The following is a 25230-nucleotide window of genomic DNA, read 5'->3' on the forward strand; positions in this document are numbered from 1 at the left end:
GCCGCCTTTTCATTTCGCCTCCATGCTACCATGGCTGGCGCGGCTAACATTCGATCCCGCGAACTTGGGGTCAGTAGTCTAGAGCCACATTGTGCATTACAATCTGTGATCATAATTGAAATCACAGGTGTGGTCACAGGGTTCTTTGCTTATTCCTTTTATATTGTATTCTATGATAGCAAGTGGAATATGACACATGAAAAGCAGCGGTGGCCGTACACTTGATGGTGCGGATGAGCTCAAATGCGTAGCCTGTTAGGGCCAACCAAAAAAACCATAAGAGGTCAAAAGCTTTCTGTGTCCGTTCCTCATAGCCTAGACTTTATATGCGCTTGTTCAAAGAAGGTAATCAAATTTTCATTTTTTTATAGATATATGCCGGAGTTCATCCAGCGGGTCGCAGCCAGCGGCCGCTCTGCTGTGAGCGTCTGGGGCGCCATAACATTCCAAGGCCTTGGACCCCTTGTTCGAATCGAAGGCCGCTTCAATGCAGACTCGTACTGTTCCATCCTGGATGATGTGCTGCTGCCATATCTTGTCGGGGGACCGTTCCCGGACAATGAATTTATTCTGCAGCACGACAACTCACCAATCCACAAAGCCAGAAAGGTCGGTGTCTACCTGGACGACCGTGACGTGGCAGTTCTCGACTGGCCACCACAATCACCCGACGTCAACGTCATCGAGAGTGTTTGGGGCAGAATGAAATTTTCGATGGCAAGCCAACAACTCCACGTCCTCTCAGCGGACGCGCTTTGGACAGTTGTAGAAGAGGAGTGGGGGAGGCTTAGTGCAAACACTACTTTTTGTCGTTCCCTATACAGCTCGATGCCAAGCCGAATGCGAGCCATCATCGACGCTGGTGGAGAAGCCACGCGCTACTGAATAGCCTGGAGTCTGAGCTGCTCTGCAAAGACGCAATCAACAACTAGAGCAAAGGTCTGGCTGCTGGCGAGGACAGGAATGAAAAAAGACACACCTATAGGCCAGAACGCTCACAAATCCGTACCAATGACTCGCACGAGCTCCACCGCTCCTCTCCTTATGTTATCTTCGTTTTCTACATTTCTTTTCGACCCCCCTTGCATTTCATGAGGTGCAGGACACCCTTACAAGTATCCTCAAGAGAGATGGTGACTTCACTGCGTTTGTTTAAGGGCAGAAAACATTCGTCGGCCCTTCCACGCTGTGAAGATGGTTCACCAGCGAAGCTGAAACGTGCAGCTCCGGTGTTTATCACTGGGTTAATCCAGAAGGTTCATTAAAGTGTTTCTCAAGTTTGAGGTTGCACACACCTTCGGCTGCGATGAAGAGAACGACGTCACTGACGGTATGCCCGCAGTCCGCCATTGTCGCTTGCGTTCGATGTATCGCGTTTGCTCGGTGGCGTGGTTAGCAGCATCCGCCCGTCCATTGCCGCTTGCGAGTCTTCAAAATTAAATTGCTTCAAAATTAAATCTTTCTATTACGTAAGACAATGAATGGCTTATAACACCTTAAGCAATGGCTCATACCTCCGTAAACGCGGCCTATCCATTACGACGACAGAAGCGAAGTGAAATTCTACGCTGGAATGATGAACGGCAACGGAGCCAGCGGGTGGAAGACGGCGACGACGACGAACACGCGATCAGAGACACAAGCGCATGCCGAGCACGACCACGAGCCAACGAGCCAGCTACGGAAGAAGACAACGCTCGAGCCAATGCTGATGATGATAGTTTTCTGTGGATAGGCGATTTCGCGTAGTCATATGCGATTTCACCTAGACATATAAAGCTTCGCTTTACCATTCTCTCTTCTACGTGGAGCTTCGCCATGTCTGTTCGTTAATGTTTTCTTTCATGTCTAACTTCGAAGACATGTTTTTTGTAAATATATGTCACTCGTTTCTTTCCTTTTTATTGCGATAGCAATTATATGGACACTCAAAAGCAGATTTCTGCCGTTGGCGTCGCCGTCGCCGTCGCCGTCGCCGTCGCCGTGAGGTTCCGTATGACGTCATTTGGAGAAGAAATCGTCGCCGCGCGCCGAACGCTGTATGTGCGAGTGAAAGGGCGCGAAGGGCGCGTCTTTCACGGGGAGTGAACGCACGGCGGAGAACAAACGCGCGTTCTGCGCCGTGCTCGCTTAAGGGCTGCAGTAGTAGGCGTCTCTTTTCTCCTTTACAATCACCATATATGTAGAGCAAACGCACCTTCTTCCGACGCGCGAGAAGCCGTGGGGGAGGGGGAGGGAAGGGAGGCGACGTTTAGCTGCGGCACCAAGTGCCTATTTATATCACAGGGTCCGGCAACAGTCACCAACGCCGCACTCATTTTGAGCGAACGCGGGCAAAACGCCGATGGCGTCGACAACAGTTCTGCGTGTTGCCGATGCTGCTGCATGTCCAAGTTTATACAGCTGATAAAGCTAATATCATTACTCCGTATAGCTCTCTACAAGTTTGCTATCGCAATTGATGCTTCGCCTTTCAGGTGAAACTGCGACCACTTTTTTCATTTAACTTCCTTGTTTTGCATCTTTCTCAAAGAACACAACTTAATGTAAGCTGGAAAACTGACGCGTTGATTATACATTTCCCACTCCAACCACCTATTCAAAATGAACAGAGACAGCATTCGAATGCTTCGTGCACTGACTCCAGGGATACGAAAAAAAAAATGTGAATAAGTAAGGAAAGGTCCGCGCCACCTACTTTACACACGCTTATCAATGCTATCAAACAATTGACCGACGACCCCTTCAATTGAGAACGCGATTCCCGGAGCGTAATGTATGCGTCGAAGGACCGGCACCGCTTCGGCGATATTACATGCAGTCTGACAATAAAAATAAACTATATTTTATTCGATCTAGAAAGATGAAAATTTGGCGTAAAGTTAATTCCAAATCAGTTGCTATGCCGGAGAGAGCAGTTTCCTACACAACGTAAAGCGATCCACGCACACCTACAAGTGGTATAAACGCGGCCATAACAGAGCCTTGGAGCAGCGGATGTCACCCCTTAGTTACTGTCAAAGTACTCTTTCTTGCCCGCCTTAATAGTAGAATCGATGACACACATGATCAAATATATAAGCACGAATGAACAATCGCTCTCAAATTCTCTGCGAAACTTATGGCTGGTGTCAAATAACCAAATTCGGTATAGCATCAAGAGATGCACGAAACAGCGCGCTAGTCTCAACACGTCATGACAGAAATCGTGAAAAGCGCACCTGATGGGTTTCTCCGGATGCACGGCACCAATAGTTGTGGCAGTAAAAAAAAAACGGGCCTGGCCTAATAAAGAGCGCGCCAGCAATAACTTTGCTCGTTTACCCTCGTCAATTACAAAAAAAAGTGGTTTATGTGCTGAGAAGCTTGCTTCTGCTTGTGCACATTGATTAAGCAGGCTGTTCAAGCTGTAGACAAAACCAGCCGGAAAATGATTCAGTTAGTGAAGCGCGCTTACCCGCGACGCCACCTCGGGCTTTTTTTTTTCTTTATTGCCGGTTTGCAACACATTTACAGATATCAAGAAAAACAATGTAAAGAAATTTAAAAGCGCCTGCCACACTTAGGCTGACGCTAGGTAGTTAAAAGCACTTGGTAGATGCCAGTTCATCAAATACTGAAATCCATTCATTGTCCTCGTTTCTTGCTTTGTACACCTCTCGCATTAGGAGCATGCTCTCTATAAAGTTTGCCCTTGCAGATTGGATTCTAATATGCTCATGGCGTACCGCCATTCGAGTCTTCCATAGACTATGAAGACACAATAACATGAACATATCATGAGGCACTCCATTTTCATTAGATGTAGGGAGAAAGCGGATTCCATACGATGTCACCGGTAGTTCCTTCTTTAATGTACGTTTAAGAACGTCCCACAAGAACACTGCATCGGAGCAGTCCAGAAAAATGTGTTCTATTGCTTCTGGTTTTCTGCATCTTAAACAGTTTACTGACCATGCTACAAACAGGCCTTTCTCTTCGAGCCATGGCTTAACCGGTAACGTTTCACTGTGAAGTTGAAAGAAAAAGGACTTGGCTGACGAGCGCACGGGCATCCGCTTTACCCTTTTTAAGACATTTGCTCCACTTTCTATACAAAATTTGGTCCTATAAATTGGTAAAGGCAGACATATCTCAACCACATCTTTGTATAGCTTTTGACGCTTAACACTACTCAAATACTCTAAAGAAAAACGCGCGCACAAAAATTGGTAAGCCCATACAACTTCACGCAGAAAGCCCTTGATAATATTTGTTCTCGGTAGTTGCGTTGACACAATATAATTTGGTAAAACGTCGCTCAGACGTTCTTAAAACACAGTTAATAGAAAAACATTTTTTTTGATCGCGCAAAAACAGAAATCGCGAAACCACTTGCCTCAAGAACAAGTGAGCAAGGCCAAGGCCACCTCGCTTAACTGAGGTGAACAAATTGGTACGGCTCGTACGCTCCCACACAGATCCCCAGATAAAGACGGCAAATTCCCGGTGCATTTTTTGTATGCTCGTCCTAGATGCGCAGAGGGCCTGTAGCACGAACCAAATCTTAGCGACAAGAAAGAGGTTGCATACTGTTGCTCTCGTGAACATGGAAAGGTCCCTCCCACCAAACGTTTTTGTTTTTTCCTTCACTTCTGCGCATTGCTCTTTCCAGTAGTCTTTCGTGTCCCTGAAATGCTGTAGCGGTACACCGAGATACCTCATAGGCGAAGACGTCCAATGTACACTTTCTATTTCAGTGGGAATTGTCTTCCCAAGCCCCGTGCAATAGTCCTACTGATTTTCCCCAATTAATAACACTCCCTGACATTTTACAGAAATTTCTTGCGACGTCGACCGCTTTAGTGACGCTGTCTTTATCGCTACAAAACACTGCTACATCATCTGCGTATGCTAGTAGCTTTATTTCACTTGAACCTACCCTATAACCTACGATATCGCTACACGAAAGCACCTTTAAACAGAAAGGCACCAAGTATAGTGCAAAAAGCAACGGCGACAAACAACATCCCTGTCTCACAGATGATTTGAGTTGTATACTTTCCGTTAATGCCTTATTTATTATAATCTTAGAAACTATTCGATCATAGCACATTTTAACACCTTCTGTCAACACAGATCCAACATTCACATGTTCAAGTACAAGAAAAAGGATTTCATGCGCCACCCTATCGAAGGCCTTTTCCAAATCTAACTGTAGTATTGCGACCTTCTCTGAAAAGGCATCGCAACACTCGAGGACCGTTCGTGCCACGTGAATGTTAGTCATAATAGACCGTCCTTTTATACCACACGTCTGATGTGGTCCTACTAACTTCTGTATGACCGACTGCAGTCGCCTACCGAGAACTTTTGTGTATATTTTGTAGTCCGTATTTGTAAGGCTAGTAGGGCGATATGCCCGCACCGAAAGTAATGTTTGAGGGTCGTCGCTCTTCAGTATTAATACTACATGACTCTCATGAAAGGACGGTGGTAGTACTTGCTTCTCATATGCCTCATTAATTAACTCATGTAAAATTATTGCCATATCCTTTTTAAAAGCCTTATAAAAAGCTGCGCCTAATCCGTCAGGGCCTGGTGATTGATCTACCGCTAACTCATTTATGGCGTGTTCTATTTCAGCGACAGTAATTGGCTGCTCGAGATTCAGCCTTACATCGTCATCCAACTTTGGAAGAAGCTTCAAAAAGTGATTTTCAAATTCTTCCGCAAGCTCTCGTTCACTGCCTAACAACTCGCTGTAATGCTCATGAAAAGCCCGCTGAATGTATTCGTTCTCTCGAACAATTTCGTTTCGATATGTGATGGCTCTTATCTCGTTTCGTGAAGCGTAGCTCTTTTCGTCCGAAAGCGCTCTTTTTGTCGGATTTTCACCGCACCATAATCTTTCTGCGTGCGCACGTATAACCGCACCTCGATACTTTTCTTGATCAACGCTTTCTAACTGAACTTTTACTTCTTTTATTCCCTTCGCAAAGATACCTGGGCAAGAACTTTCCATAGTTAGGTAGAGGTCAAGTTGGCGTTGTAACTCTTTTTCTTTTCTTTTTTCCTCCCGGCGTAATGTGCATGATCTTTCCATTGCCATTAACTTCGTTTCCTGCTTGAAACATTCCCATGCTTCCGCAATACTTTTACAGTCCTTCTCTAAAAGGTTCTGAATGTTATGGTTAACTTTCTTAACGAAAAGTTCGTCGTGTAGCAGTTTAGAATTTAACTTCCACAACGCCCAGTTAAATTTTGGTTTTCTAGGTCCCAACGCCAACATAACTAAACAGTGGTCACTGAAACACACAGATTTGACCTCATAGCTGCTACAGATTGTAATCAAGTCAGCTGTCATGTATATCCTATCCAATCGTGCATGGCTGGCTCCTTGAAAATGCGTGAACTTAGGAGTCGCGCCATATCCCATGACATAACCCACATCTACCAAATTGCCTTCGCTTATACTCGTGGCTAAAAGTTGCGCGCTTGCGTCGTGAACCGTAGGGCTTAGCACTCGGTCCTCAGCATAGCAAACACAGTTGAAGTCTCCCATCAATAAAATGTTGCTTTTACAATTCAATTGACTTTTAAGGCCTTCAAAGAACACCTTGCGCTCGCATACTTTGTTAGGTGCTTAAACACATATCGCTCGCCACTTCACCGCTCCATTTACAAAGTCGCACACTATTTGACGACCATTAACATCACACACAACATTTTCAATAACTACGTTCAGTGCACTCCGAATAAAAAGGGCGCACCCACCAGCTTTACCAACAGAATGTGATACACACACATAATACCGTGGCCGAAACACATCTATAGATGTGTTTCGGCCACGGTATTATGTGTGTGTGTTATTATGTGTGTATTACGGTATTATGTGTGTATTAGTGAAGAAGGAACGGACCGTATGGTATACCATACGGTCCGTTCCTTCTTCACTTTCGACTTTAGTTTCCTGCACGGCGATAATATCAAGATCAGTCTCTATAAACAGTCTGCTTAGCTGGTACTGTTTTCGTTTAGACCCAAGGCCCCTTACATTAATACTACCCACTCGTATCGTGATATCTGTGGGATTCATTATGCTCTGAAGAAAAAAACGGACCGACGACACTCTTTGCACACAACTAGCTGCACACTCACGTATGCTGGTACTGCGCGAAGCGAAAACCATCCTCTGCACTGCCGTCGTTGGATGCCATATATATGAATTTTCATCGTGCAAATGATGCCTTGTTGAAGTAGCCCGTTGCCACACCGCCCCAAGCAAGCCCCTCCCCCCCACCCACTCCGGCAAAAAAGAAAAGTAACACTAGTAAACCCATTATCACACTATGTCGGCGCCGGCGCCGACGGTTTCCTGTCGGGTGGCAAGTTCGGTGCCGGCTTCAGCGTCGATCGATGGACATTGGTGGTCTTCAAGGGTGGCTCGCTTTGAGCCACCTGGCTTTGAGCCCCTGGTTCGCCGTCGTTGCTTTCCTCAAGGGTCCTTTTCGCTGCCGCACCACTGGTGTCCATAGGGGTTTCCTTGTCTGTTGGTGTCCTCACTTTTCCTTTACTGCAGTCCTTTGTGGCGACTTTAGTCGCTGCGTCCCTGGCCGGCGTTTCCGCGGCTGGCTCTGCTTCTTGCACTTTTCCTTCCTTTCCGGCTTTGACTATTTCGGTAGACTCGTCAGGCGTACCCACGCCTTTCACCTTTGAGTTTTCCGTACCGCTGAGACCACCAGCCGCTTCCTCAGCATCAGCGGCATCCATGACGTGCTCTTCAATGACCTCGTCGATCTTCGCAGGGCCTGCGATGTTCGCATACGTCCGCACACACTGGCTCTCATCGTGCCCAAAGCGCCGGCAAAGGGCACAACGGGGTACGCGGCACTCCCGCCTTATATGTCCTGTGCGGTTGCACCTCAGGCACAAAGGAGCCCTTCCAGGGGCCACGAGAAGTGCCATCATACCGGCCACTCGAAACTTATGTGGCAGATCGTCGATGGTCACGCCAGCCTTGAGCTTCAAGGTTACGGTGCGCGTTGTCGACCCTTTGTCCGTGATGCCTTGCACCCGCCAGCGTTGTCTCGCCACGTCAGTGGCTTTTCCATAAGGGGCGAGAGCCGCACGGACGTCTTCGTCCGGGACATGGTGAAGGATCCAGAACACCTTCACGCGTACCTCCTGACTTGCAGGGCCCAGTACTAGGCATCTTCTTTCTTTCACCATAATTTCGCCGAACGCCAACATTTTCTTCGTCGCCTCCGAGCTCCTGAAGGTAACCGCCCAAACGTGGTTCATCTGGAACGCCCCCAAGGTAACAACCTCGGGCAGCAGTCCCAGACGAGCCAGCGTGTCCCTGAAATCTTCGGCGCGTAAAGGTCTAGCGGTCACATCCCCGTCAAGGAAAACAGTATTCAAAACGCAGGGTCCTGTTGGCAATTGCGGCAAAACAACTTGGTATTCCTTGTCTTCATCGGCAATAATCCTGTTTCCGCGGCTCGGCTGAGCCGCAAACACCGCTCCACCGGAGCAAGACATTCCGTGTCCGTACCGAGCGGTAGCCGGAAGTAGAATCCGACGCCACCTCGGGCGCTCGGCCGCCTGCGTTTAGCGCCTTGTATTCATTCCACTGCAAAGCCAGAGCGGATTTCACTGCATTCCACTGCAAAGCCAGAGCTCTGGCTCTGGCAACGCCAGAGCCAGAGCGTCGTCTGCTCTGGCAAAGCCAGAGCAGACGACGCGAAGCACCTCTCCTAGGCCAATGTGCGCCTGCGCGGATTTGCTTCGATGCGCGGCCGCGCCGGAGGCAGCGGCGCTGCGCGGAGCGCGGCCATAGGGTGCCTCGATGCCAGCGCCGCCGTTCAGGGTGGTGCCAACCTTTGACCGCCCCCGCGCCGCCGCTTTCTCGTTGCGACGCCATATTGTGTCACAGCGAGCCGTTGCGATTGCTTGGTGCCGGTGCTGAGTTCGAGGCACAGTGCGCGCGGATGCTTCGCTGGCGCTTCTACTTGCTAGACAGTGTTCAGCCGCATGACTGACAAGCTATCAAGTGCATCGTGTCGACATGACGGGCTGTTGTGTTCCCAAGTGCGCCGGATAGACGCGTAAAGGACTGCGTTGTTTTCGCTTCCCCCGGGACCCAGAGCGACGGAAGAGATGGGAAGCCCAAGCAAAGCGCGATCACTGGAAGGCAACGGATAACTCCTGCATTTGCGAGGTAAGTGTCAAGAATGTTTAGAATACCGCACCGTGTTTTTCATTTAAATAAGAAAGTATTCTCTGATCCTCGCTCACGTACCTACGTTCGCTCACTGCACCGATGCTGTCTGAGTAGCGTATGGTTTGCGAGCGCGCGTCGCATAGGCTTTTTTCGTTTTTATGGGCGCAGTCTGTACCCTTATTTTAAGGACTGACGAAGATGCTTAGCCGCGAAATAGTCTTACATTAGCTACGAATCGTCACGTAAGCCACCTATTTTCCTTTTTCACGGGAAGCACACATCGTGTGTGTCTCTTGTTTCTTTTTTTTCTTTTTTCGGTACTAGTTATTTGGGACTAAAGAACGCAGTGCTTCGTCTGGGGAGAGCGGCTGTTTTGTACGTGGTAAGCGAAACATTGTGATTTTCTCTGATTTCTCAGGAGATATCTTGCGGACCTCAGGGTGTTACGTTACATAGCTGATTTTTTAGACTTGTATATATTTGTAGCGTGGTGATCGTAAGCCGATGGTCATTCGTGCTCATTCCCGATCGTAGTGGGTACTGTGACGGTCTTTAAATGCCTGTGCACGGTATGCCCAGGTGTAGTAGAGTTAAGGGGCATCGTGGGACCAAAATGTTTCGGCGCTTTCTGGCATGGTGTCTGTTGTGGCCTGTGCATTTCTTCGAAACGTGTTAAGCGAGGTAATACAGCATTACTTCTGCGAAAATTTATTTTCAAGCACTGTAATGGGTTCACTGTATTTAACAAGGCAACTTTTCATACCAATAATCACTTTTGTTGTTTTACTTGTACTTAGAAACACATTGAAGAGGACCAGTACGAGGGAAATCGACAGGATGAGCGCCGTCTGTTAAAGTCAACAGCCCTACATCATCATGGACTATATTTTCGAAGTGAAAAACATTGCTAATCTGTATTTGACTGTCTTAGTTTCATTTACGGTTTTTGTACGCGATATGTATGCAGTGTTGTTTATTTTTTCAATGTAGTTATCAGTGTTCTAATGGTTATTTATAAAATGTTCTGTACTCGCCATCGATGTGTTTGGCTGATGCGACGTATTCGATGGTAGCTGATGAATTCTGGCTGGATATCTTGATTATTATTACCCGCGGTTGCGTTTTCTTGTTTGCATTCTTGTTTTCGATTTATATTGTGTGTAATAAGGTTGATGTACGCACTTGAATTCCCCCCCCCCCCTTGTAATGAATAAATTAAAAAAAAAAAACTCTCACTATCCCGAATTGTGTGTCGAGCCTACCTTGCGATTTTTTTTATCTCGTCTTTCAACATCACCTTCAGGCGCCACACAGTACATATAATTTTTCATGTACATATCTCTTTCATGATTGATTGTACTAGACATTACTAAGTAAATGTATTTTGTGCATCGTTTGGTTTCTTGTGTGTACTACGCAAGATTGACACAGACAAGTTACGTTACATGTTTCTCTACAGCACTAACTAAACCTTATTTTCACATCGAAGTTATTTTTACACCAGCTTAATCCTGTCAGCACACAGTTTTGTGGGCAAAAAAAGCAAAAATTGCGCGTAGATATCGTCAAGTGATTGCAACGAACGCGAAGAGCACGCGCAACGCAAGGGAAACTAACCGACGTGCGCGAGTGGCTGGCTACGGTAAAGGAGGCGTGACGTGTGAACCAAAATACAACAGCGAAAAAGAAAAACTTATACACACAGGGGGTCGCAAACCTTATATACCAAGCATCGAAGCGCAAAAAAAGTGCGTATTTTAAATATACACACGGCATATTAAATGTGATTGAATTAGGCAACTTGGGGCATGTTCCCGGCGCCATACATTTACGTCTTCGACCTTCGACGAGTTAACGGCTATTGGTTATAAAGATATGCAGATGGGTCACCGATAAAAAAATCCTCATCAAGGCAAACCACTTGGAAGCGCACCGCGAGTAACACTTTATGAACGCAAGCGTAGCTGAGTCTCAGCTCGTGTGACACAATATGGCGGCGCCAGCGGGGATGTCTCCACCCTACGCGGCCACGCGGAGCCGTATTCACCCCAAGAGTGGACGACCCTGTACATTGGATGCTTCACAACCTTCCGGATGAGGATGTGTGCGAAGCCTTGGCACCCTTCGGCACTGTCAAGGACATTACTCGAGAACGGTGGCGTGTTCAAGGACTGCGAGAGAAAGGGTCGTCAACACGGCTTGTCAATTTAGTGTTGCGGAAGGGACTGACAGTGGAAGACGTGCCACATTTGTTGCGTGTCGCGGGGGAACAGGTCTTGGTAGTAGCACCAGGCAGAGCACCGCTTTGCCTTCGGTGCAGCAATACCGGACACATCCGTCGAGATTGCCGCGCTCCTCGTTGCGCACTCTGCCGTCGCTATGGGCATGACGAGTCGCAGTGCGCGAAAACATACGCGAGCGTGACAGGGCCAGCAGCAAAAGAGGAAATGGTTGAGCTTCTAATGGATGAAGCCGAAGTTGCTGAAATGTCTCCTGGTGATGCGGATCAGACGAAGGTACCGGTGACGCCCTCTGAGCAAGAGCCACGGGGACCAGAGGAGGGAAAACCGCCCGGGACAAGTGAGCCTGGAGATGAAGTGAAACAGAGCGCAAAAAACGACCCAAACATGGTTGACAACGTAGATATAGAACCATCAAGCACCGATACGACTTGCAGCGACGAAGCGTATGCTGAGGAAATGGAAGTAGCTGGCGTAAGCGGGTCCGTCGTGAAAAGAACTCGCGACCAAACCGACCGCGAGGACGGCGATTTAGGAGAACCTTCAAGCGAGGAACCGCCTGCAAAATGGGTGGTTACGCCTCGGCCGACCTTTCGACCGAAACCAATTATCCCGCCGGATAGACAACCGGCGGTTACCAAGCTCAAGTAGGACGTGAACACGTGCCTGCGAAGGCGCACGGGCGGAGAACCACGCACCATGGCTACAAAATCGAGAAAGGTCGTGTGCTACGCATCCAAGGTACGCGTGAAGACGGTTTTTGGAAATTGTGGGAATCTGTGTATACTGACATGCATGCATCTGTTGGACGTTATGCACGTTGTGCGTAGGCGCGGAATGCACAATATGCGGTCAGTTTGTTTTTAATCGACAATGGCAGTGAATCTGGTGAGAGGACTGTGAGTGGATACGCTTAATGTACGTGGCCTTGCCGCAAGACGTCGGCAATATCAGGTCAGTCGCCTCCTTGCTGAAAATGAACTGGATCTTGTTGCAGTACAAAAAACAAAGGTTGAAAGCGAAGAACAAACTGATCGCATGGTAGCCACTTTTAGGATGTATTATAACGCTTGTGTGTGCCATGCTGTGGGGACGTCCGGGGGCTGTTTACTTTTGATACGGAAGAGTTTGCGTATCACTGAGTAGGCGCTCACTGTAAGTGAAACTGGTCGTCTTATCGTTTTTGATTTTTCTTTCAGTGGTTTTCAGTGAAGACTTATTTGTGTGTATGCGCCCAATGATATGCATGAAAGAAATGTGTTTTTCGCCGAAGTTGAACAGTATCTCAGTTGTGATAGCGATAGGTATATCATATTTTTGGGGACTTCAATTGCGTCTGTTATGCTCAAGATTGCGCTAAGCGAACCGCAGTGCGGGACAAAAGTGCTCTGTTTTTGAACACCCTAGTTCAGGAACACAACTTGGAAGATGTTGGCCGTCTCTTAATCGGTACAACACAACTGCAATATACGCATTGTCAGCGCGGCAGTCAGGCGAGATTGGATAGAGCCTATGTTTCGCTTGACCTTGTACCAATGTGTAACGGCTATGCTGTACAGCCGGTCTCTTTCAGCAATCATAGTATGGTGTTTTTTACCATTGGCACCCGACCAAAACAGTCACGTTTCAACTGGCAGCTTTGGAAATTTAATCAAAACCTTCTTGAAGATGAATGCTTTGTTACCAGAGTAAAAGAAGAAATAGCAAAAGTAGTAAACGACCAGCCAAGGGACTATATGCGGAAGCATGGGAAGAGCTAAAAATTAAAGTTAAAATGATCGCGATTGAAAGGGGATGTGTTAGGCGCCACAATGAAAAATTAAGGAAAAGGAGCTCCAACGACAGCTCGAGTTCTTGCTTGAGGTGGAGAGTGCCGAACCTGGAAAGTTTACAGGTGATATTAGCACCGTTAAAAACGAATTGGAAGCTATTGACATTAGAAAATATAAGGCTGCTGTGATTCGGGCGCGAGCAGAGAGGCTATGGGTTGATCAGAGGCCAAACAAACGCGCCCTGGCCGATGAAAAGAGGTATGCTATGAAGAATGAAATTCAACAAATCAGGTATGATGATAAGATCACATCGGATCAAAAAATGATAGAAATCGCCTTTGCAGAGCACTATCGGAAACTTTTTGGTGAAAGGAAACTGGTGGATTTAGGGTTTAAAAAAGATTTCTTGAATGCCATGCCGCAACTTGATGATGACGTAAGAGAGAGATTAGAAGAACCGATCAGCAAACGTGACATCGAGCATGCGATAGAAGAGCTGGCTGACGGAAAGGCGCCGGGACCGGATGGGCTGGGATCTGCTTTTTGTAAAGCTTTCGCACCTTAAGTGTCATATATATTATTACAAGTGTTCGCTGAGGCATACGAGAAAAAGCAAGTACGTCCGTCATTTCGTAGTGGCCATATGGTCCTAATCCCAAAAACAGACGATCACGAGAAGCTTCTATCAGTAAGCTCATATAGACCAATTAGTCTTACAAATACAGACTACAAGGTATTAATGAAAATCCTGTCGAAGAGGCTACAAACTGTGATCAAAGACATTGTCGGGCCCCACCAAACATGTGGCATCAAAGGGCGCACCATTTCCACCAACACTCATGTGGCACGCAGTGTACTCGAATGCTGTGACGCCTTTTCAGGTCGAGTTGCCATGCTGCAGCTCGACCTAGCGAAGGCATTTGATCGAGTGTCACATGAAGTGCTGTTTCATATTCTTAATTACGTAAACGTTGGCAATGTTATTATGGAAGGAGTAAAAATGGCATATCGGGACTGTACTATACAGATTATCATTAATAAAAACCTGAGTGAAAGGATTTCAGTCAAATCCAGTGTCCGGCAAGGATGTCCGCTCAGCCCCCTGCTTTTTGCGGTGTATACCTTGAGCCATTCTGTTTAGCCGTGATCCGTAGCGATAATATTAGAGGATTTAGACTGCAAAGGACCGAAGTAAAATTGTTGGCGTACGCGGATGACATTGCTGTTTTCTGCGATGATCGAGGAAGTATCCGAGAAGTCGTTCGCGTGGCAAAAGAGTTCTTCAAGAAAACAGGATCTGAAATAAATTGGGAAAAAAGTTGTGGCATATGGCATGGTCATTGGGACGTAACGCCAGATTGTTTTGCATCGGCGCGTTGGACGACCACACCAGCAAAATATCTGGGAGTGCCACTCCAGCATTACAAAGATAGCAAGGATTACTGGTTGGACGAAACTAATAAGATGAAGGAAAAAGCAGGTGGCTGGATGGGACGAGGCTTGTCAATGTTCGGCCGTGCTAGTGCTTGTAACTTGTTTTTAGTAGCCAAAGTGTGGTACGTAATGCAAATTCTGTTCATGGCTAGAGTGAATGTGCAAAAGATACATAGGGTATTCGCTGTGTTTATATGGGGTTCCAGTTGGGAAAGGGTCAGCCGCAGTAATTTGTTTCGGTCAGTTCGCACTGGTGGACTGGGTCTCGATCACTTGTATATCAAGCAGCTTGTGTCGCGCTTTTTCTTTTTACGAGACCAAAGTGTTGGTTTCTTGCGAACAGTAATTCAGGTACGGCTGGCAAAAGCTCTGCCAGAGTTCATTATAGCGTCTTGTGAAGACAGAGGGCAAAGTGTGACTGGATATATGCGTGAAGTGGTTATGTCTTTTCGTATCTTGCATGCGAGGTTTTCCTTGGAATATTTATGTACCATCACAAAGAAAAAGCTCTATAAGGATTTAGTGGATGTTGATGCCAATACCTATATACCGAACTGTAAACTGTGGAGGACCAGGAAATGACGTTTTGAAGAGAGTAAGAAGGATGCCCGTAAGATCTACAGTTAAAAGTTTCTTTTTTAAGTTTCATACCAATACATTGCCAGTAAAGACATGGTTAGAACAGAAACTGATTTACGCGCCATGGACAGCAAACTGCTTGCTCTGCAAAAAACCGGAGACCATTGATCATGCTTTCATTGACTGTTGGGATGCAATATTTCATTGGGACATCCTACAACGAACGCTCAAAAAAGATCTTCCAATCACACCGATAGGTATACGTTTCTTGGCCATTGATAATCAAGGTGAAATACCGTACGATACGTTCATGCTCCTGAGCCTCCACAGCTTTTGGAAGAGAAGAATGTCGGTCCGCCATGCTGATATAAATGTTCGCACGACACGTGAAAATTTCATTCTCAGTATTGCAGAAGTTAGAGAACATTATCAAGCGCAAACCGAGCCTCCTGAATGGGTGGCTATTCTTGATGACCTTGTAAATTTGAAAAGATTTTAATATGACTACGTCAGTCAAGTGCGACTGATGTATTTTATACGTGTGCTCATGTTTTTGTTTTTGTGTATTTCTGTCAAAGCAGGCAATAAAGAAAAAAAAATCGGTTCCTGTGGTATAGTGGTTATCACGTGCGCCTCACACGCGCAAGGTCCCCGGTTCGATCCCGGGCGGGAACAAAGCTTTTTCATTTTTAATTCTATTGCGATTGTATACGCGCAGAAGAAAAGGGGGAGCGAAATACTCTACTCCGTGCTCGGTTCCCGTGGTGTAGTGGTTATCACATGCGCCTCACACGCGCAAGGTCCCCGGTTCGATCCCGGGCGGGAACAAAACTTTTTCATTTTTATTTCTATTGCGATCGTATACGCGCAGAAGAAAAGGGGGAGCGAAATACTGTACTCCTTGCTCGGTTCCCGTGGTGTAGTGGTTATCAGTGCGCCTCACACGCGCAAGGTCCCCGGTTCGATCCCGGGCGGGAACAAAGCTTTTTCATTTTTATTTCTATTGCGATCGTATAGGCACAAAAGAAAAGGGGGAGCGAAATACTCTACTCCGTGCTCGGTTCCCGTGGTGTAGTGGTTATCACATGCGCCTTACACGCGCAAGGTCCCCGGTTCGATCCCGGGCGGGAACAAAGCTTTTCGTTTTTATTTCTATTGCGATTGTATACGCGCCGAAGAAAAGGGGGAGCGAAATACCCGACTCCGTGCTCGGTTCCCGTGGTGTAGTGGTTATCACGTGCGTTTCACACGCGCAAGGTCCCCGGTTCGATCCCGGGCGGGAACAAAGCTTTTTCATTTTTATTTCTATTGCGATCGTATACGCGCAGAAGAAAAGTGGGAGCGAAATACTCTACTCCGTGCTCGGTTCCCGTGGTGTGGATTCCACTGCCGGCCGCGAAAGCCTACGGACGTGTTTTCATGTGCTCCAACGGGGCGGTCTTAGCGGCTCAGTCGAGCCGCGGTAACAGGAATGCTGCTATGGATTGCCAAGATTACCAAGTCATTTTGCCGCCTCTGCCTACAGGACCATGCGTAGCCAACACGCTATTTCTTCACGGAGACGTAAAGGCAAGACCCTACCGAGTTGAGGATTTCCGAGACACGCTGGTTCGCCTGGGAGTGCTCCCCGAGGTTGACGCCTTGGGGGCCTTCCAGATGAACCACGTGTGGGCAGTTACGTTTAGAAGCCCAGAGGCAATGAAGAAGATGCTGGACCTCGGTGACATTATGGTGAAGGAGCGTCGCTGCCTGGTGGTCAACCCAGACAGCCAGGATGTGCGGCTCAAGATCTACTGGCTTCTGCACAACGTGCAAGATGAGGACGTGCGTGCCGCGCTCGCCCCTTTTGGGAAGGTCACCGAGGTGTTCAAGGAACGGTGGCGCGTTCAAGGCATCACTGATAAAGGTTCGTCAACTCGCACGGTATCCCTGAAGCTCAAATCGGGTGTTACCATTGACGACCTCCCGCACCAACTTCGGATCTCCGACGTCATGACACTGCTGGTGGCGCCTGGGCGTGCCCCGCTGTGCCTGAGGTGCAACCGCACAGGCCATATCAGGCGAGAGTGTCGCGTGCCACGCTGTGCTATGTGTCGCCGCTTCGGGCATGACGAAAGCTCGTGCGTGCGAACATACGCCAACGTGGCGGGACCAACTAAAAGTGATGAAGTCATCCAGGAGCACACAATGGACGCAGTCGATGGTGAAGAGGCCGCTGGAAGGGACGGCGTGGTGCAAAGCCCCGCTCCGAAGGACGGCACTCGTGAGCCTGAGAAGAATATGGACACCAATGAAGTTGCAAAGAAGTCCTCTCCAACTGAAGCCAAAGAAAACCTTGCCGACAAGGATGACAAGAACAAGACAGTCAACGAGCCTGCCGAATCACTCGGACACACTCCAAGTCCTATGGACACGACGGAACCACTCAAAGGAACAGGTCCGTTAAAACGCCCGCTTGACAATACCGTGGAAAATGACGAAAGATCAACTGAAGCAAGCCACGAAGAACCACTTGCGAAAACACTGACTGGGCGCCGGTTAAGCTTCAAGCCAGCCCCCAACATCCCAGCGGACAGAAAAGGGCCAGCGTCGGGACCGACGTGAACCCGCAGCCAGTGTTCGCAGTATGTGGGCGTACTGCGGTGGGGGAGGGGAGGGGGGTGGTGACTCCAAAATTGTTTTCGACCGAGGCTGACATCGAGCTGCCAGATAAGACGACGGAGGATGTGAAGACTGACGTCGCATGCGAACGAAGTGAGTGTCAACTGTGGCCTGTAGTCTGCTTAAGAGAGATTTCGGTCTGACGCGCCTTCTCACATTGCCATGGAAATACACCTAGACACAGCATTACGATTTGGTACAATTAATGTTCGAGGCCTTGCAGGAAGGCGCAAGCAATACCAGCTTTGTCGCCTGTTCATGGAAAAGAACCTTGACGTAATCGCTGTACAAGAAACAAAAGTCGATAGTGAAGAAGGAACGGATCGAATGCTGGATCCATTTAGGTCACGTTTCTACGTATGTGTGTGCCACGCAGTCGGTATTGCAGGCGGTTGTGCACAATTTCTGAGAAGCGCTTTAGGCTTCTCGGTAGAAAGCGTCTACACAGACGAGGGTGGTCGACTAATTGTTTGCGATGTGTGTTTTGCTGATTTGAAATGGCGGATTATTTGCTTGTATGCACCCAATAAGGTGAACGAGCGCAAGGCTTTCTTTGAAAGTGTTGAAGCCCATTTGCAGTGTGATGAAATTGTTGTGATGATGGGTGATTTCAATTGCGTCTGTAACGTAAAAGACAGGGTTGGAAGCCCGCCTATTCATGATGCAAGGGCGCGGTACTTGAATCTGGCGATAGAAAACTACAATTTAGAGGACGTTGGGGGTGTGATGGCCAATGCAGATACGACACCGTTCACCCATTATCAGCGAAATAGTCACGCCAGGTTGGATCGCGCCTACATATCGGCAGATCTAATACCACTGTGTAATCTATATGAAGTGAGCCATGTTTCCTTTTCTGACCACAGCTTAGTTATTTTTGCTGTTGGCCCGAAAAAGTCGACTGCTTTCAACTGGGAATTGTGGAAATGTAATGTGAAGCTCCTTGAAGATGAATCATTTTTGATCGGCGTTAATGATAGACTTCAAGTATGGTTCAAAACACAACACAAAAGTCATGCAGAAGCGTGGGAGCATTTTAAACAAGAAGTCAAAATGTTCGCTATAGAAAGGTCCGGTGCTTTGCGACGAGAGGAAAAGAAAAAAAGAAATAGAAATGCAAACGAATCTAAATTTTTATTTATGCCTAGAAAATAATAGCCCTGGAAGGTATACGAAAGAAATAAAGGAAATTAAATCCCAGTTGGAATTAGTCGAAGCTGAAAGATATAAAGGTGCGGTCATACGAGCACGCGCGGAAAAGTTATGGTGCGGCGAACAGCCGACGAAGCGTTCACTCGGTGACGAACGAGCTTATGCCTCGCGGAATGAGATAACAGCCGTAACACATGGCAGTGTGGTTGTACGAGACAAAGAAACCATACGCCGGGCCTTTTATGAGCATTACTGCGAACTGCTAGGGCATGAGCCTATTCGGGAAGAAGGATTTGATAATGAATTCTTGCCACTATTGCCAAGCCTTGAGGGTGAAGTAACGAAAAGGCTTGAAGAATCAATCACTGTCGAAGAAATAAAATGGGCGATTGACGCGCTCAGCTCCGGAAAAACGCCAGAGCCAGACGGTCTCCGCTCCGCTTTCTACCAAGCCTTTAAGCAGGACATAGCCATTCCCTTACATAAAGTAATTACGGAAGCGTATGAGAACTGTGTGCTCCCTCCTTCTTTTCGTCAGAGTCACACGGTGTTGATACCAAAGTCTGAAGACACTCACGCATTGTTGTCGGTATGGGCGTACCGCCCGATAAGTCTCACAAACACAGATTATAAAATATACACCAAGGTTCTTGCACAGAGACTCCAAAATGTGATACAACAATTAGTAGGGCCCCACCAGACTTGTGGCATAAGAGGACGATCTATTGTCACCAACGTACATGTAGCGAGAACAATATTGGAAAGTTGTGACGCTTTCTCAGATAGGGTGGCACTGTTGCAACTTGACCTGGAGAAAGCGTTCGATAGAGTGTCGCACGAAACACTCTTTCTTGTTTTGGAACATGCCAACATAGGTTCTGTTCTTCTGCAAGGTGTTAAAATGTGTTACGATGGGGTATCTACAATACTAATAGTTAACAAACAGCCAACGGCTAGGATAGAAGTTAAGTCCGCTCTGCGCCAAGGATGTGCCTTATCGCCTTTACTTTTTGCCTTATACATTGAACCATTTTGCTTAAAGGTTATTAGTAGTACTATCATAAGGGGATTTTCGATGGCCTCCAGAGAAGTAAAGATTTTAACCTACGCGGACGATATCGCCCTATTCTGTCGAGACAAGGAAAGCGTCTCTAATGCAGTAGAGGTAGCAAACAGATTCTGCAAGGTCACCGGAAGTGCGATAAACTGGAGCAAATCATTGGGAATCTGGCATGGTAATTGGAACGATAAAGCAGAATTTTTTGAAAATATGCAGTGGACCGTGACACCTGCGCGGTACCTTGGAGTACCGCTACAACACTACCGTGATACAAATGATTATTGGCAAGAATAAGTAGAGCAAGTTAAAGTTAAAGCAACAAAGTTTGGAGGTAGGAATTTGTCGATTTTCGCGCGATCAACAGTATGCACTCTTTTTCTTTTTGCGAAAATCTGGTATGTGCTGCAAGCACTGTGCGTGTCAAGAATGACCATCCAAAAGATACACAGAGCATGTGCTGTTTTTATATGGGGATCCACATGGGAGAGAACCAGTCGCACGAATTTATTTCGATCGGTGAAGTCTGGGGGCCTTGGGTTGGTGCATTTGTTTTTGAGGCAAGTTGTCTCGAGATTTATTTTCCTGCGAGATCAGAAGGATCCCTTTTTGCGAACAGTGTGATAAGTACGTTTACGAGATGTGTTACCTCAGTTTATCGTATCCTCAAGATCGGCAAATGGTGCAAGTCTCCGCGGCTTTTTACGGGAGGTAGCTTGGTCCGTGAAATTCTTGTGTGCTCGCTTTTCATTTGATTATCTTGCTATTGTTGGAAGGAAAAAATTGTACAAGGATCTAGTAGATATTTGCATGCCGGTTCCTTTGTACCGTTCTATGTATTCAGCGACCACAGGAGTGGACGTATTGAAGCGAGTGAAACGGATGCCAGTGCGGTCTGGGGTCAAAACTTTCTTCTTCCAACTGCATACTGGAACTCTTCCCGTCAAACCTTGGCTACAACAAAAAGGCCTTTTTGTGGCGTGGTCCATAAACTGCATCTTGTGTAGGAAACCCGAGACAATAGAACACATTTTCTTGGATTGCTCGGACGCACTTTTCCTGTGGGACATTCTGCAACGTACACTGAAAAAGGATTTACCTGTCACACCGTACGGCATCCGTTTCCTTCCAATTGCGAGTGAAGATGGTGTTCCTTATGACATGTTTATGGCGCTGACTCTACACAGCCTGTGGAAAACGCGCATGGATGTCAGGCATGAACGTCTGGTTATTCGCTCAGCTAGGGAGCATTTTATTGAAAGTATTTTGTTCTTGCGCGAGGCTTGCAATGCACGACTAGCTAAGCCTGAATGGGCAACTTTGTTAGATGTACTCGTCTGTCTAAAGCGTTTTTAACATAGTGCGCCAGCCAATTGACGGCAGGCGTTTATACCACCAGAGCATTGTAAATATCATATTCGCTTCATGTGTATGTGTGTTTGTATTTTTGTCAAAGAACGGCAATAAAGAAAAAAAAGGTTCCCGTGGTGTAGTGGTTATCACGTGCGCCTTACACGCGCAAGGTCCTCGGTTCGATCCCGGGCGGGAACAAAGCTTTTCGTTTTTATTTCTATTGCGATTGTATACGCGCAGAAGAAAAGGGGGAGCGAAATACTCGACTCCGTGCTCGGTTCCCGTGGTGTAGTGGTTATCACATGCGCCTTACACGCGCAAGGTCCCCAGTTCGATCCCGGGCGGGAACAAAGCTTTTCGTTTTTATTTCTATTGCGATTGTATACGCGCAGAAGAAAAGGGGGAGCGAAATACTCTACTCCGTGCTCGGTTCCCGTGGTGTAGTGGTTATCACGTGCGCCTCACACGCGCAAGGTCCCCGGTTCGATCCCGGGCGGGAACAAAGCTTTTCGTTTTTATTTCTATTGCGATTGTATACGCGCAGAAGAAAAGGGGGAGCGAAATACTTTACTCCGTGCTCGGTTCCCGTGGTGTAGTGGTTATCACGTGCGCCTCACACACCATTCTGCTTCCGGCCACCGAGCGTGACGGTTTGTAGGATCATGGCCTCTTCAAGGGCAGCGACAGCGGTCACTTTTGGCCGCGGTAACAGGACTAACGACGATAAGGAATACCCGTTTATTTTGCCTCAATTGCCAAAAGGACGAGTGGCGATTAACACCGTGTTTTTGCACGGGGATGTGCGTGCGAGACCCTACAAGGTCGAGGATTTTAGGGACGCCCTGCTGCCGACAGGCTTGCTACCGGAGGTGGTGTGCATAGGGGCGTACCAGATAAACCACGTCTGGGCGGTGACCCTCACGGATGCAACCGCCACGAAACGGCTGATAGCCCACAAGGAACTGCAGGTGAAGGGACGACGGTGCGTCATCGTCGACCCATAGGACCAGCAGGTGAAGCTTAGGCTTCACTGGCTACTGTACGGCGTGGCAGACGAGGACATCCGGACTGCATTCGCGGCTTTCGGCAAGGTGGAGGAGGTAAGCCGGGAGAGGTGGCGCGTCCAAGGCATGGGGGACAAGACGTCAACCACCAGGACCGTGCTGCTCAAGCTGAAGAGCGGCGTCAAAGTGGAGGACCTTCCTCATCAGGTCCGCGTCGGCGGAGAGTTGGCCTTGGTTGTTGTTCCCGGCCGGCCCATGCAGTGCTTGCGGTGCCAGGGCACGGGACACGTCCGCCGGGAATGTAAAGTCCCCCGCTGTTCACGGTGCAGACGTTTCGGCCACGAGGACGCGGACTGCGTGAAATCATACGCCGCCGTGACGGGCCCGGCTGCGACTGACGTTGCGGCAGAGCACGTCATGGACGTGGTGGAGGCGGAGGACGCTGCCAAAGGAGCCGGAGACCCGGTGCCACTGGCGACGAGCGGTGCTTCGTTGACCGGGAACGCAGACGGCAAGGTGGCTGAGGCTGCTGCGATGCCGAGTGCGTCGGCACAAGTCGCGACTACAGAAGATCAGGCGACTGGGGGCGTTAGTGGAGATGCACCCATCGACGACACGAAGGCAATGCAACAAGACGAGGCCGTCAACGACGACGACCGGACGACGACTCCCGCTCCAATCAAACGCACCCACGACGAGACAAAGGACCGAGATGAGGGTGCAACGAGCTCCAACGAGGGACCGCCAACAAAGACGCCTCTTGGGAGGCGATTAGGCTTCAAGCCAAAGCCCAACATCCCGCCGGAGAGAACGCCTGGCGACAAAGCGCCTCCCCCGAACAACGCTGGCAAGCCGGAAGGTTCCGGAGACGGCTAGCCGAGGGCTAGTCGTGAAAGGTAAGCACCATGCTCCGGGCCTACTTCATTCTTTAGTACAGCATGGCACCTGACCCGTCTCTCAGTATTGCCACACTAAACGTGCGAGGCTTGGCGGCTAGCCGTAGGCAAAGTCAAGTCCTACGGTTGGTCACTGACCACGACATAGATGTTTTAGCTGTCCAGGAGACCAAGGTAGACGGGGAGGAGGAGACCGGGAGCATGGTGCGGCGTTTCACGACTAGATATTATGCGGTCGTGAGCCACGCGGTAGGGACGTCCGCCGGATGCGTCCTGTTTGTTAAGAAGTTGCCAGACCTTGTAGTACAAAGTGTGTTTTCATGTCAATCCGGAAGGATTGTATTTTGCGATTTTGTTTTTTGTGAAGTTCAATTTCGAGTTATATGCATATATGCGCCAAATGTTGTAGAAGAGCGTGCTTTATTTTTTTCGAATCTTTTTGAGTACATTAGCCGTGATAAGTGCATGCTTTTGTTGGGGGATTTCAACTGTGTTTTGAGTGCTCGGGATAGATCGAATAATGCTGGTATCCGCGATAAAAGCAGTCATATATTGTCTAGGCTGATTAGTGAAAGTGAACTAGACGATGTATGTGAGTGTCTGGAGGGGGAGAGGGAAGTGATGTATACGCGATTTCAAGGCAGTAGCCATGCGCGGTTAGACCGCTTGTACATGTCACAGGACATGATTCCAAAGTGCCACAGTTATTCTGTTGCACCTGTGTCGTTCTCCGATCACTGCTTGGTGATGTGTACCATAGGAATGAAGAAGAAGAGTCAATCTTTCAACTGGGACCAATGGAAAATGAATGCCTTACTACTAAAAGACGCGCCATTTGTAGACGCAATTCATGAGGCCGTTATGGAATTAAGCGATGAATGTATTGAAACAATAGCAGAGAAATGGGAATGGTTCAAACAGAAGGTAAAAATGAAAGCAATAGAAAGATCGAGCTGCTTAAAGAGTGAGAGGGAAATGAAAGAACGACACTTACGAAAGATACTTAATCACCGGACAGCGCTGGAGTGCGAAGAGCCAGGGGCGTATAAGGAAGATATGCGAACCATTAAAGAACAAATTGAACAGTTGGACAAAGCACGCTATCAAGGTGCGATTGTGCGCGCAAGAGCAAACGCATTAGTAGCGGGGGAGACGCCCACCAAAAGGGCGCTTGGACTTGAAAAAGCTAATGGTCGACGTAATCATGTCGATAAGATCTCGTGGAACGGCACGCTTGTCGACGATAATAAGAGCATAGTCCGAGCGTTTTTAGACTATTACGAGTCACTGTTTGCATATCAAGAAGCCAATGTAGTTGAGTTCAAAAAGGTTTTTCTCTGTCGGATGCCGCGATTGAGTGACGACACGAAGGTCCTATTTGAAGGGAATATCCGAGAGCACGAAGTCGAAAAAGCAATAAATGATTTGAACAATGGCAAATCACCCGGACCTGACGGTCTCAGCGCATGTTTTTATAAAGCCTTCAAGAAAGAACTGTCGCCCCTGCTAACAGACCTGTTTAACGTTGCGCATGTGAACAAAGCTTTGCCGCCTTCTTTTGGTAAAGCGCATACCATCTTGATACCTAAGAGTGACAAAGCGGAGAAACTTAGGCTCGTGACATCTTATAGGCCGATATCGTTAACCAATGTTGACTATAAGATTTTCATGAAGGTTTTGGCAGCCAGACTTCAAAGCGTCATCAAAGAAATAGTTGCAGACCACCAAACGTGTGGGATCAAAGGGAGGTCAATTTTTTCGAATATTCACACGATGCGGTGCGTGCTTCAGTGCTGTGACATCACTTACGACGGCGTCGCAGTGCTCCAGCTTGACCTCGAGAAAGCGTTTGACTGTGTGTCTCATGATATTTTGTT

The 25230-nt window shown here is 47.9% G+C and overlaps 8 non-coding genes across 8 annotated transcripts; all 8 read left to right on the plus strand.

Annotated features, from left to right (window-relative positions):
- Positions 1–15832: 15832 nt before the first annotated feature.
- Trnav-cac (transfer RNA valine (anticodon CAC)) lies at positions 15833–15905 on the plus strand. Its single transcript has one exon. It is a non-coding gene; the product is annotated as a tRNA-Val (tRNA).
- An 80-nt stretch (positions 15906–15985) lies between these two features.
- Trnav-cac (transfer RNA valine (anticodon CAC)) lies at positions 15986–16058 on the plus strand. Its single transcript has one exon. It is a non-coding gene; the product is annotated as a tRNA-Val (tRNA).
- An 80-nt stretch (positions 16059–16138) lies between these two features.
- Trnav-cac (transfer RNA valine (anticodon CAC)) lies at positions 16139–16210 on the plus strand. Its single transcript has one exon. It is a non-coding gene; the product is annotated as a tRNA-Val (tRNA).
- Positions 16211–16290: 80 nt separating this feature from the next.
- On the plus strand, positions 16291–16363 carry Trnav-uac (transfer RNA valine (anticodon UAC)). Its single transcript has one exon. It is a non-coding gene; the product is annotated as a tRNA-Val (tRNA).
- Positions 16364–16442: 79 nt separating this feature from the next.
- Trnav-cac (transfer RNA valine (anticodon CAC)) lies at positions 16443–16515 on the plus strand. Its single transcript has one exon. It is a non-coding gene; the product is annotated as a tRNA-Val (tRNA).
- A 5063-nt stretch (positions 16516–21578) lies between these two features.
- Trnav-uac (transfer RNA valine (anticodon UAC)) lies at positions 21579–21651 on the plus strand. The gene has a single exon. It is a non-coding gene; the product is annotated as a tRNA-Val (tRNA).
- Positions 21652–21730: 79 nt separating this feature from the next.
- Positions 21731–21803, plus strand: Trnav-uac (transfer RNA valine (anticodon UAC)). The gene has a single exon. It is a non-coding gene; the product is annotated as a tRNA-Val (tRNA).
- A 79-nt stretch (positions 21804–21882) lies between these two features.
- Positions 21883–21955, plus strand: Trnav-cac (transfer RNA valine (anticodon CAC)). Its single transcript has one exon. It is a non-coding gene; the product is annotated as a tRNA-Val (tRNA).
- Positions 21956–25230: the final 3275 nt, after the last annotated feature.

Source organism: Dermacentor silvarum, chromosome 1 (assembly GCF_013339745.2).
Source record: "Dermacentor silvarum isolate Dsil-2018 chromosome 1, BIME_Dsil_1.4, whole genome shotgun sequence".
NCBI classification, from domain to species: Eukaryota; Metazoa; Arthropoda; class Arachnida; order Ixodida; family Ixodidae; genus Dermacentor; species Dermacentor silvarum.